This window comes from Solanum tuberosum, unplaced genomic scaffold (genome assembly GCF_000226075.1).
Source record: "Solanum tuberosum cultivar DM 1-3 516 R44 unplaced genomic scaffold, SolTub_3.0 scf00041, whole genome shotgun sequence".
NCBI classification, from domain to species: domain Eukaryota; kingdom Viridiplantae; phylum Streptophyta; class Magnoliopsida; order Solanales; family Solanaceae; genus Solanum; species Solanum tuberosum.
The window spans coordinates 1,405,924-1,418,884 of NW_006238965.1; positions in this window are offsets into that span (position 1 = coordinate 1,405,924).

The window sequence follows — 12,961 nt, forward strand, 5'->3', positions numbered from 1 at the left end:
GAGGAGATGGAGACCTTGGCGGATCGCTACCCATTGACCGAGAGTTCAACTTTCCTATGCAGGACTGGTCCAGCTTTTCTGGAGCCTATTGATGATGATGAGGCCACGATTGATGAGTAGATGGAGGAGGATGATAAGGATGCAGATGTTGTGGAAGAGGAGGAAAATGCATTGATGGTTTTTGATGAGGGTCATGATGACGACGTGGCCTATAGGCCTGAGGGAGTATTCCTATCTCTATACTTTTTTTAATTATGCACTGAGGACAATGCTTATTTTTAAGTGTGGGGTGGGTAGTATATATCTTTTGTACATATCTTTTAAATGCATTATCAAGTCTAGTTTTAGTTTTAAGTTTAGTTTTTAGTTTTATGCCAAAAAATTTAAATTTTTTTGGGTTCCTCACCATTTGTTTTCGGTACTTTTACTGAGGATAGTCCCTCTGAATCGACTAGGACTAGTTTTACTGCTTTATTAAGTCTTAGAGTCATCGTAGGAGTGACAGTTCCCGATGATGGATGGATGACGACCGTCTTAAGGGAAAATTTGTCACATTGAGAAGTAGGATTGAGAAACAAACCTTGGTCTTTTGAAACTATATCCGGAAAAGCTAGCCAAACGTCATGGGTAGTCATAATTTGAAAGATGCAAAAGAATTATAACCTTGAAACAAGCATGTGTTCTCTGTTTTGACTCTAAATAAAAAGAAATGGGCTTAATTATTTATTTGTACTGTAATGCAAGTTGTACGACCATGCTATTTGATAAATCATTATGTGTGTTGTGATTTCATGTGTGGTGAGTTATTGTAAGTTCATGCTTCAATTGATATGTAGAACTTGCCCAGTGTGTGTTGAATGAGTAGCTTGTATTACTTAGGGAATATTATTGAGGCGTTCTTTGAAAAAGACAATTCTTGACTCTAATTGTATGCCTACAATTAAAATTACCCCTAGTGAAGCTCCCATTGAGCCTTTAGACTTGTCTATTGATAAACCACATGATAATCCGAAACCCGTTTGCTTGATACCAAAGTCTTTTAACCCCAATGAAATCCTTAATGCACTATGTTAAGAAGAAGGGTTGAAAATGTTGGTTGATATGATAAATGGTGAAATGCTAAATTGTGTGGAAACAAAAAGAATAAGGAAAACTCTGTTTTGGCCTTGGTCCTTAGCGACAATGTGCACCTAAATTCAATTAAGGGTAGCTATTTCAGAAATATGTTCTAAACATTGGCCCTGATCCTACCAAGGATATTATGTACGTCACTCGGACCTTAAAATCTCGAGTGAGGGTGACTAGTGCAAAGGCATGTGACATAAAAAAAAAGAATAAAGGGTAAAGATGGAGTATCAAAAAGGGGCAAATATTCATGAAGTGCGTAATAAGAAGAAAGAAAAGCTAAGTAGGATGTTTGTTGGCAAAGCAATGACAGGTGCATTAGGGAGGTGTAGGCACTAAAATGATTCCTAAATATTCCCTTACATACCATAAGCCGACATTACAACCAAATATAAGTCATCTTGATTCTTTGAGAGATACATTGTGAAAGTGAGAATCCACTATGGGCAAGCTTATGGCATGTTCAGAGAAGTAAGAACTTCATTTGTGAGTGTGAGTTTATTATTTGAAAAATAGGCCTTGTTCATAATATGATTGTTTGAGTGAAAGGCTATACTAAACAACAATAAGTGAGGGCATTCATGGCATATGTTTGGATTGTCTAATTGGTGTGTTCATATGAGTTTCTGTTAGCCCAGAAAAATAATGTAAGAGTTAGTCTTTGAGCATGTGTTGTAACTTGGTGCACAATTGTTGAAATATTGCATTTATTGTGAACTACAAGATCATGATTAAATATATTTGGTTGATTTTAAGATGGGTTGATAAGTCAAAGGGATATGAAAAAGAGTTGATAGTCTAGGGATTGTTTGAAGACAAACAATGATTTAAGTGTGGGGTGGTGATCTTAGGCGTATTTATATTCCTAAATTGTTGGGATTTGCCCACGTTTTGATTGAATAAAAAATAATCTTGAGTCTATTAGCTTGATTTTGTTAAACATGCAATGATTGTGCACTCACACATGTGATTAGTTGTTTCAGGAACTTTCAAGGAAGTTAGAGTTGATTCGGAGAAGAAGAAGCGAAGAAGAGGATTTTTTTTTAAAAAACTTTATCCATACAATCAAAGTCTTAATAAAATGCAAGCGGAAGTCTTTACTACACTTTTGTCTCAAACCATCTAATACAACTTTGAATAAAACTCTTGGGACATAGCCCATACAATAGTCTCAAAACATGAAATAAAATACATAAAGGAAATACTCGGTTTTTCCTCGAAGCTATGAGGACTCACTAAATCTTTAACTTCTTTGCTCCTTAGAAACCCATCTCTAAGAATAAAACTCTAGTCTCCAAATCCTACATTTGATGAGAATGTAGGCAAAGTATGTGTTAGTACAAAATGTAATAAATATGTTAGCTAGCATAATCATAAGAGCATAAGACAAGGGTTAGTCAATTTAAGACATAATCCATAATCATATGAAATACTTCATGAAACATCATTTACAAGCATAAGAGACAATATCATAATAATAAGCAAAGTCTCCAACATAAGCATGATATAAGCATTATTCAACTCTTAGTCACTAACATCAAATAATACCATTCTCAAGTAACCTCAAAGCATACTTGTGCAATGCATGAATATCATCGCATAATACCATCCAAGATAAGTATCCCTTTTTGGTCATATTAATCATAGTATATATACCTAGTCAAGTATTAGGCTTTCATAAGTAGATTAAAGTCATACTTGTTCAATGTATGAGTAACACCCCATATCCCTACTCACACTAAGTATCACCTTAGGCCATCACACTAATCACCCTCGGATCTCATCCTCTCGCTTAGATCTCATGACCAAGGGAAGCTTTCACCTATAGATAATACTAACAAGGAAGTCAACTATAGCACAATCCTATCTCAATATGCATCACACAAAAGAACACTTTCTTGAATAACCTTCAGTCATACTTGTGCAATGAATGAATGGCATCCCATAATACCACTCATACTAAGTAATTCTTTAGGTCATCCTACTCAAGCTCTTTAGTAAGGGACAAGTCCCTTTTTGAAAGCATTGGAACACTAGGAGGTACTTTACTAAGCCTATCTTAGTTCCTCATTATTTTGGACCCTAGGATATACTATATTGAGTACATATTAGTTCCTCAAGTTTGAACTCTAGGAGATGCTACTTAAAGAATAATCTTAGTTCATTGAGGTTGAACCCAAGGAGATGCTTCTTAAAGCACAATCTTAGTTCATAAAGTTGTGTTGGACTCTAGGACATACTATGTTAAGCATAATCTTAGTCCATTAGGTTTGAAATCTAGGAGATCCTATATTAAACATAATCTTAGTTCATTACTATTCTCGATGTAGTTGGGATATAGCCTAAATCTACATGAGAACATATGAGCTATCACATGATCTCTCCCGGTGTTCCCTACACTGTCAAGGGTTGGTCCACTTGCCTATGGTAGAACCGGTTTGTTAGCTTAGTTGGATCCACTGGCTAACTCTTTTACGGGGCACATAGTTATGAGATATGAAGATTGCTTCGAGAAACCCAAAACTCCACTAGGTGAAGGCTTTAGTCTCATGAGACACACTTTGGGAAATCTGAACTCTACTAGGTGAGAGTTCCTATTTTGGTAAACTCAACTAGATGGGAACCTCCATCTCATTTCAATATTCACTCGGTGCTAGGACTAAATCCCACAAGAAAACTATTAAGTCTCTACTTTGACTCAGGTATCACAGAAAGATGTCCTTGACAACCAATCCATGTTAATTCACTAAAATACCTCTTTAGACCATGTGTGAGCAACATTCACCATCCATGACCTAGGTATGAAGGCTCTATAGCCTTAGGTTCAATTAGGTGAGAAAATCCCATCTACCCTAGAAACAATACTATATGAGAATCCCTTTTTTATTATGTTCATATTCATGCCTAATATCATGTCTAGAATTATACATTAGACATGGATATCATCATGACTCAAGTGATTCTATCACTTCCTACCATCTATTATTCATAATGTATATTAGGTAAATAAGGATCTTTCATCAAAATTCTATTCATGAGCCTTCTATTCACATGTAGATTTTAATCTTAAAGCCTTCGCATCTATTGTTAATCATATTAGCTTTACTCTCAAGCCCTAGTGATCAACATTCATGACTACAAGACCTATACTCAAATCTTTACTTCTACAATCAACATTCATACCTAGATTTCAAGGTATTCTATTCACATTCTTCATTACTAGGAGATTCTTGTTATAATTCATCATAATGGTTCAACTTCAAGCTTTACAAGTCAAGATCCATCATATATAATAAAGTCTAGTTCAATTCATGCCAATAGGTTCCTAATATTGAACAATTATTACACATGGCATTGATTTTAGAAGATCAACTATGAATCCTCAATTTCACCTCTCATGGCATAAACCCACACATTATCAAATTCATCAATTCGACTAGAGTTCACCATAGAAATCACATAAATTCATCATAATATCATAATTCAATGCTCAATTAATCATAATTAAGTATTATCCACTGGATTGGAATCATACTTAAACACTACCCACAATGTAAGAAGAAACCCTAGCTAGAGTTGGGTTTTTGACTTCACAATTGGGGGAAATCTAGAGGGGTTCTATGGGTGGAAGAACCCATAGATTAATAATCTAACATACCTTAATTCAAAGCCCTCACCAAGCTTGCATCAATGGAGGAAATGTACCATACTTCCTTCTATTCTTCTTCTTCTTCTTCTTCTTCTTCACTTTTAGAGAGAGAATTATTCGGAGAGAATTTGGGGTCTTGGAAGAATGAATTAATTGAATTAGTTAAGGGGTATATTAGGCTTTTATAGGTGGTTAAATAACTAACTAACCGACCTCACTTAATCCCTAACTAATTACCAATTAACCCCTAATCCCCTAACTTAAAACCAATTGACTAAAAATCTACCCCACCCACGAGACCACACCCACGGACCGTGGGTGGGTCTACCGACCGTAATGGTCACTTGTGTGTGAGGGTCTGGGGCAGTAGGTCGCAGGTGAATTCATGCCTTGACCCACGGCCCCTTCCCACGGGGAGTGGGTCCATCCACGACTTGTGGATGCCCTTCGTGCGAAGCTACTGATTTTGACAACTTTTGTGCTATTTTGGGGTCCTCCTCAAGGACCCCTTGGCTGGTCCTTGGGGGGTCGTACCTTGATACCCTAACCCTAAAACCCTCATTCAAAGTACGGGAATATTTTTTTACGATTTTTAACCCTCATACCAAACTCTAAAACACTAACACAAGGATCTTGAACTCTCTAGTTTAGCTCACTAGTATCCGGGGTATTACAGGCACACTGCAAGGCACGAGGCACCCAGGGTCAAGTTTTAGAAGCCTCTCTAGGGGCGCTAAGCGACGTGCCGTGCCAGACCTGGAATTTCAGGGACGACTGCTTGGCGCTCTGCCAGGTGTGACGCCAAGGAGAGAAGTTCAGAAACAAAGTCTAGGTGCGATAGCAGGCCCGACACCCCAAGGGAATTCAAACTTTTCCAGCTTAAATTGTGTTAAAAAGGATTCCTAGTTGAAGTAGAATTTCACTCCAATTTTCCCAACTCTTATAAATAGACCCTTAGGTCTATATTGTAGGGAGTTGAATATTATTTTTATTTGGAAGAGAAAATTTCATATTTTGTAATAGGTTCTGATCCTCTAACTCTTCTATTTTCCAAAAATTGCATGAATAATTGTATTTTATGGTTTTCTAATAGTATAAGTGGCTAAACGCCTTAGTTCTGGGGCTATAGCTACGAATCGAATGTTGATTATTTAAGGTTCTTGAATTAATTCTTGGTTGTTATTATAAGTTACTTTTATATTCTTGTTTTAGTATTTCTGGAATGACCATCTAGAGATAAATATATTGTCTAATCTTTAAATCAAGAGAGAAGGGATTAGATAGACCAGAGAAAATAGAGAGCTTGACCATCCATTAAGTTGAGGTGCTTTGTGTTTAGGAGTGATGCTCGGACAAAATTTTTTCTTGGTTACAAAATATGATGAAATATAAATTCTCACCAGTTAGGCCTATTTATCCCCGTTGAACGATGTAGTTAGACAACTAATTGGAGTAGGCGACTAGAGGTCGAGAGACCTGACTCATACAATTAACCCTGTAAACCAGTAACTTGACAACTCAAATTATTCTAAGCCAAGAATATGATACATCTGATTCATTGCATTTTGCAGCCCTGGAATTGTATTTTACTTGCTTGAAACATCTTCTTAAAGTCGTTCACAATTAGTTACTTTTATTTATTGCATAATTCGTAGTAGTAGTTAATAATCATCACCATTTCTGAAAACTGTTACTTTTATTTTATTTGTAGAATTGAGTGTTCAATAAAAAATGATCATAAGTCCCGTGGGTACGATAAGTCATTTCTTTAAGAATCTATATTACTTGAGCGACCACGTACACTTGCATGTATATTGGGGAACAACAGACAACACTATAGGAAGATAATTAAATTCCCATTATAGAGGGTGGGACACTATGGCTAAACTACTACAAGGGGTTGTACCCCTATAACAGAGTTAGTGAGAGTCTTGTGTGTAGAAAAGTCCCAATAACCTCATATTTTCTGCAACACCGTTCTTAGAAATGGAAAACGTTATTTTGGAAGTTCAAATATATTTCTCCACCAAAATTCTTCAACAAAGGTAAGTTAGTTACTTCCCCAATTTGTTTTTTTATTCTGAATCCTTAGAAACTAGGTTGTTAATCATGGGGAATGATTCTTAACTTGAATTAATGGTGAAAAGAACCCTGGTGGGGTAGAATGATCTTAAAATTGTTAGAAGTTAGGGTTTGTTTACAATAAGGGTATTGTTAGACCATGTTTGATTGATTATTATGTTCTATTATTGTTTAGGCTAAGAAATATCTGAAATTCATAACAAAGGGAAATCTTTATTTCTTTAGAGTTTCAAGGGCTTGAATCGAGGTAGGTGACAATTGTTGTTTTTGATATGCTATATGTGCTTGTTAACTGTGTCGTTAGTTATGCATGCATGGTACATGATTAGGAAAGTTGGTAACGCATGATGTGAAATGCACATATGCTGTCAATCACATGAAATGAATGTGCTACAGGAATGTACAAATGTAATTATGACTCATTGTGGTTGTGATTGTGTTGTATCTTGATGAGTGGGATACAGAATCACACTAGTAGACTAACATCTAGAATGGGTACCACGCTAGTAAACTAACTTACGAATGGGTACTATGCTAGTACACTAACATTGGGAAAGAGTACCATGACGGTACACTAACCCAGCATTGGGTACCACACATGTATATTAACCATTTGTATGAGTGGGTTCCATGAGAGAACCGGGTAGGCTTGCCTTTTTGTGATAATTTATGTTGTTGTGTATATAATTTTAAACTATGTTATACTGGGGTTGTAATTGGGTATAATGTGCTTACTGAGTTCTAGTTGCATGTCCATATATCATTTATTGGAACTTACCGATGATCATACTAGTACATTGTTATTTTATATTGATGCACTTCTTCTCTCTTATTGAGTACAAGGTATCTTCAGGCGTCTGCTGCACAACATCAACTGTGATACCTCCATAATCAGAATCCAAGAGTGAGCCAGTTCCTCTGGGATGCTATGGATTCCTCTATACTTTCTTAGTCACTTATTCACACCCAAGCATTTTAGATTTATGATTTGCTTATTTGTTTTGGGTTTGCATCCCTCATCCTAGAATGTTATATGTTTTGGAACTATTACTTTCAGGTTCTAGGGAGTTTGTTCCGTGTTTATTATAATTGAGTAGTTGAGTTTATGGGAATTTGAACATTGAATTGTTTTAATAATTTTCTTAGTATTTTAGTATCATTTCTTGGTTTCTAAAATGGTTTAATGGGTTAGGTTGGGTGAATGTTTGTTCTCCCACTGGAGGGTTAGTGTGAGTGACACTTATGATGGGTCAGGGTCGTGATAGAGATTGCCTATAGGAGGGGATACATATCACCTATAGGGTGGTTTGAGGCTATTGATGTGAAGCCCTCCAGTGCTGATCTAGTGAGGGAATATCAAGAGAGGTTAAGAAGCATCTAAACCAAGCTATAAACAAGTTAGAGTAGGCAGAAAGACTATGTGACTGTAGGGTAAGAAACATGACTATTCAGGTTGGTGAACAATTTTTGTTGAATGTGTCACCAATGAAGGGGGTCATGAGGTCTGGTAAGAAGGGTAAGCATAGCCCTCGTTACATTGGTCCATTTAAGATCCAAGATAGTGTGGGGAAAATGGCTTACAAGTTAGCATTGCCACCCAACTTGTCAGGAGTTCATCGAGTTTTTCATATTTGTATTCTAAAAACGTACCATGGGGGAGGGAAATTATATCATTAAGTGGGACTCAACAATACTAGACAAGGATTTACAGTATGAAGAGGAACCCAGGGCGGTTCTTGATCGAGATGTTACAAAAAGTTGAGGACAAAAGAGATCAAATCAGTTAAGGTTCAGTGGAAGCATCCTCTGGTTAATGAGGCTACCTTGGAAATAGAGAGATACATGCGAGACAAATACCCTTTCTTTTTTGAGGACTCAAGTACTACAATCTTTGTGTTTAGCCCAATTTTCTTATTGATCACTCGGGGACGAGCGATGTGTAAATTGATATCTATTTTAAAGACCCCTTATAGTCTTTATGGAGAGGTCATTGGAGAAATATTTGAGCCAGAAAAGTCTCTGGGTACACACTTAAAACAATTGAGCTAGGTGAGTCTTTGATATAATTTGAGTGAGGTAAGGTTTGGGCACATTCCAGAATGGGTAGGGTGATATGTACCGACTTCCTTTATACTTTCCAGTATCCAATAAATTAAGGAATCCATATGGGCTTTCAGAATTGAATTTGGGTGAGCAAAACTCCCGATATCAGGTTTTTCATGAATTTGTTAGTTTTGAACGTCAAGATCTGATGGTGTGTTGCAAAAAGGGGGTTTGGGGAAGGAATTACAGGTCTCTATATCCATTTAAAACATTATAGAGGATGTCACACTACTATAGCAGGATGAATTATTCTCCCTATAGCGGGTGGGCCGTTATGGTGATGCCGCTATAGTGGGTTGGGCCACCATAGCAATATTAATCATTGTTTTGTGCAGAAAATTCCCAAAAACCACTTATTTCCTGCAACTTCATTATTATAGTTGTGAAATACAATTTAGGGTAGTTTACTTCTGTTTTCACCCAAATTCATTGATAAAGGTAGGTTGATTACCTCCCTAACTTGTATTTGGATAGTTAATCCTTGTTAATATAGGTTGTTAATCTGGGGGAATGATTTTCAACTTGAATGAATGGTGGAAAGAACCGTGGTGGGGTAAAATTATCATAGGAATATCATGGGGTAGGATTTTGTTATCATTCTCGTATAGTTAGACCATATTTGATTCATTAGTGTGTCTTGTTAGTATTTAGACCAACAAAAAGCTAAAATTGAGGTTTGGTTGTTATTCTCCCATATTTATATATGTGCTTGTTAGCTGTATTGGTAGTAATGAATGTATTATATATGATTAAGGATGTAGGAAAGACATGATGTTAAATGTAAAGTTTTTGCCTATCACATGCAATGAATGTGTTCCATGAATGTACATGTGTTATTGTGATTGTGATGTGTCTTGATGAGTGGGGTAGGGTATCATGCCTGTACACTATCATTTGGAATGGGTATTATGCTGCTACACTAACATGGAAAAAGGTACCACATCTATAAACTAACATTGGAAAAGGTACCACAGTGGTACAACAAATTTGGATTAGGTACCACAATGATACATTAACGTTTCGTTTGAGTGGGTTTGATTGGCGTTCTGTGTTGTGATGATTCTTGTTGTAATGTATATAAATTTTGAACCATGTTATACTAGTGTTTTAATTATGCATTATGTGCTTAGTGAGTTTTTCTTGCCTATCCATATTTCATATATTGGAACTAGACGGTGAACCTACCAGTACGATGTTGTTATGTATTAATAGTTCACCTGTTCTCTCTTTTGGGTATAGGGAATCTTCATGCGGCTGATTCACGATCTCCACTGTGAGACCTCCACAATCTGAATCCAAAGGTAAGCCACTTCCTCTGGGCTACTATAGATTCCTCTCTACTTTCTTAGTCTCTTATTGAGACTCAGACATTCTAGATTTATGATTTCCTTCTTTGTTTTTGATTTGCATCCCCTATATTAGAATGTTAAATGATTTGGTAAAATGAATTTTCTGGTTTTAAGGAGTTTATTCTACAGTTGTTTTAGATTAGTGGTTGAGTTTATCAGAACTCAAACGTTTCATTATTTTAAGATTTTCTTAGTATTTCTTATATCATTGGTTGGTTTCTAAAATGGTTTGGTGGGTTAGATTTAGTCGGTCGTTTATTCTCCCACCATAGGGTTAGTGTGGTTCCCACTCATGATGAGTCAAGGTCGTGACACCTATTCGCCTTACTTGACTATGAATATAAAGACTATTTCTTTCTACGAATTCGTTAAGTAGAATAGGCATTTGGATTTGTTTTGAATTTAGAAAGTTCTCACATATGATTGTTTTAATTTCTAGAGCATGGGGGTTTCCCTTATGTTTACAATGCTTCCATAGCATTCTGGGCGTTTATTTTGGTGATGAACTTGAAAATTAAGTGAGGAGGAGCCACGAAAATCTATATGTTCGGCCAAGGACTAAATAGGATGGTTTGACATTTGTACTCCGTTGTATAATTGGGGACCAAGCAATGGAGGCATGGAGGAGTAATGGGGATGTGGGAAGCATGTGGAGTAAGACAACTAGTTACATTAGAAAAGCAACTAAAGAGGTGCTAGAGGTGTCGAAGGATAACTTTGGTTGACGCCAAAGAGATTAGTAGTGGAATCGAGAAGTTTAAGACAAAGTGCAAACAAGGAAAGTTGTGTATGTGAAGTGGGTGGGCTGCACGAATGAGGACGAGAAGCAGGTAAAAGGGAAATTTACAAGGCGGCAAGGATGGAGGCTAAGTAAGCGGTTACAGCAACAAAAACGACTGCTTTCAAAAGAACGTATATTGAACTAGGGGAGTACAAGGGAAGAGATACGAAGTTTTACTGGCTCGCGGAGACGAAAGAGAGGAAGGCCCTGAGACTTTGACCAAGTGAAGTACATCAAAAATGAAGAAGGCAAGGTGTTGGTAGAGGAGACCCTCATTAAGCAAACGTGGCAAACGTACTTCCACAGACTTTTGAATGGCGATGAGGACATAAACATTGTGTGGGGTGAGTTGGAGCACTCTAAGGGGTCGTTTGGTAGAGTGTATTAGGAAAATAATGCTATTATTAGCTTTGTGTATTACTAGTACCTCGTTTGGTACTCTTTTTCAACCTCTGTATAACTAATGTTTGCATTAGTTATACATTCTATTGTGTATTAAGGTGTGCATTGCTAATACCATGAATTTCTAGGTATTAGCAATGCAATAATTTTAATGCATGCATTAAAATGATAAAAGACTCAATTGTCCCTCAAAACCTTTTTTTACATCTTTTCCACCATAAAAGTGGAGGGTATCTTTGTAAATAATTTTTTAAATGCAATACATACTATTTTTAATGCATCAAATCAAACAATGCATTAAAATAATCTGTGTATAATTAATGCAAACATAACTAATACATGCATTATTAATGCAAGCATTACTAATACACTTTATTAAGCATTATTCTTATACACTCTACCAAATGACCCCTAAAAGACATAGGAATTTTGGGTATTGTAGGCGTTTTAAGGTTGAAGAGGTGAAGCATGCTATTAATAGGATGAGCAGGGGAAACTAATAGGTCTTGACGAGATTCTTGTAATGTCCCATTTCTTGTGAATTTTCTTTAATTGTGAATTGACCATTTTTTTCTTCCACTACCCGTTTTCATGCTTAGTTTGTATTACGGGAATGGTTGGTGTGGTCCCTTGTGCAATCAGGTGTTTTATTTTTTTATGGTTTTGACCCTTTTGAGTTGAGTATCATTAGTATGATTGACTTTGATCAACATTTTGAGTTTCGAGCATTGAATGGGGACTCTGTCAATTCCAACGTGTCTGGAACATCGAGTTTGAGATAGTATGGTGGTTGATAAGGTTTCTGAGGCCTTGGGTTGAGTTTTGGGTGTTTAGATAAGAAGTTGAATTTTAAACCTTAAGAGTAGTCTAGGAGGGTAATTGTGTCATTCGACCTTTATCAGAAATTCAATGATTTCGTTGAGTCCAAAACACCGATTTTAGTGGAGCAGCGTGTTTATTCTTATCAAACTCAGAACGATTTTCGAGGGTCTAGTCTGGGGCATTTTTCCTTGTGTTTTGTGTTGAGTTGCTGGTTTTCAGGTGCAAGTCATTTTGACCTACGCGATCACGATATGTCTTCTCTGTGGCCTTCACAATCGTGGCCCATAGGCTCGTGTTCAGGATGAAACCCTTTTCTTTTGCCTTTGTGATTGCGGACATGGGTCTCGCAATCACGATGTGAACCGTTGTGACCTTTGCGATCGTGATAGTTAGTGGCTTGCGATTGCTATGACCAATTTTTTCCTAAATAGAACCTAAATTCAAGATTTTTCTCATTGCCACCATTTTCAATCTTTTGGAGCTTTGGGGAGGTGATTTCTTGGCTGCATTTTGTGAAAATTCGTGTGGTCAAGCTTTCTCTACCTATTCCTTGTTGATTTCATCAAAAAAAATTATCTTCCAAAAGCCTCAATAAATCATGATTTCAATGTGGGTTTTTGGGTGGGGGGGGGGGGTGTGTTTGTGTAC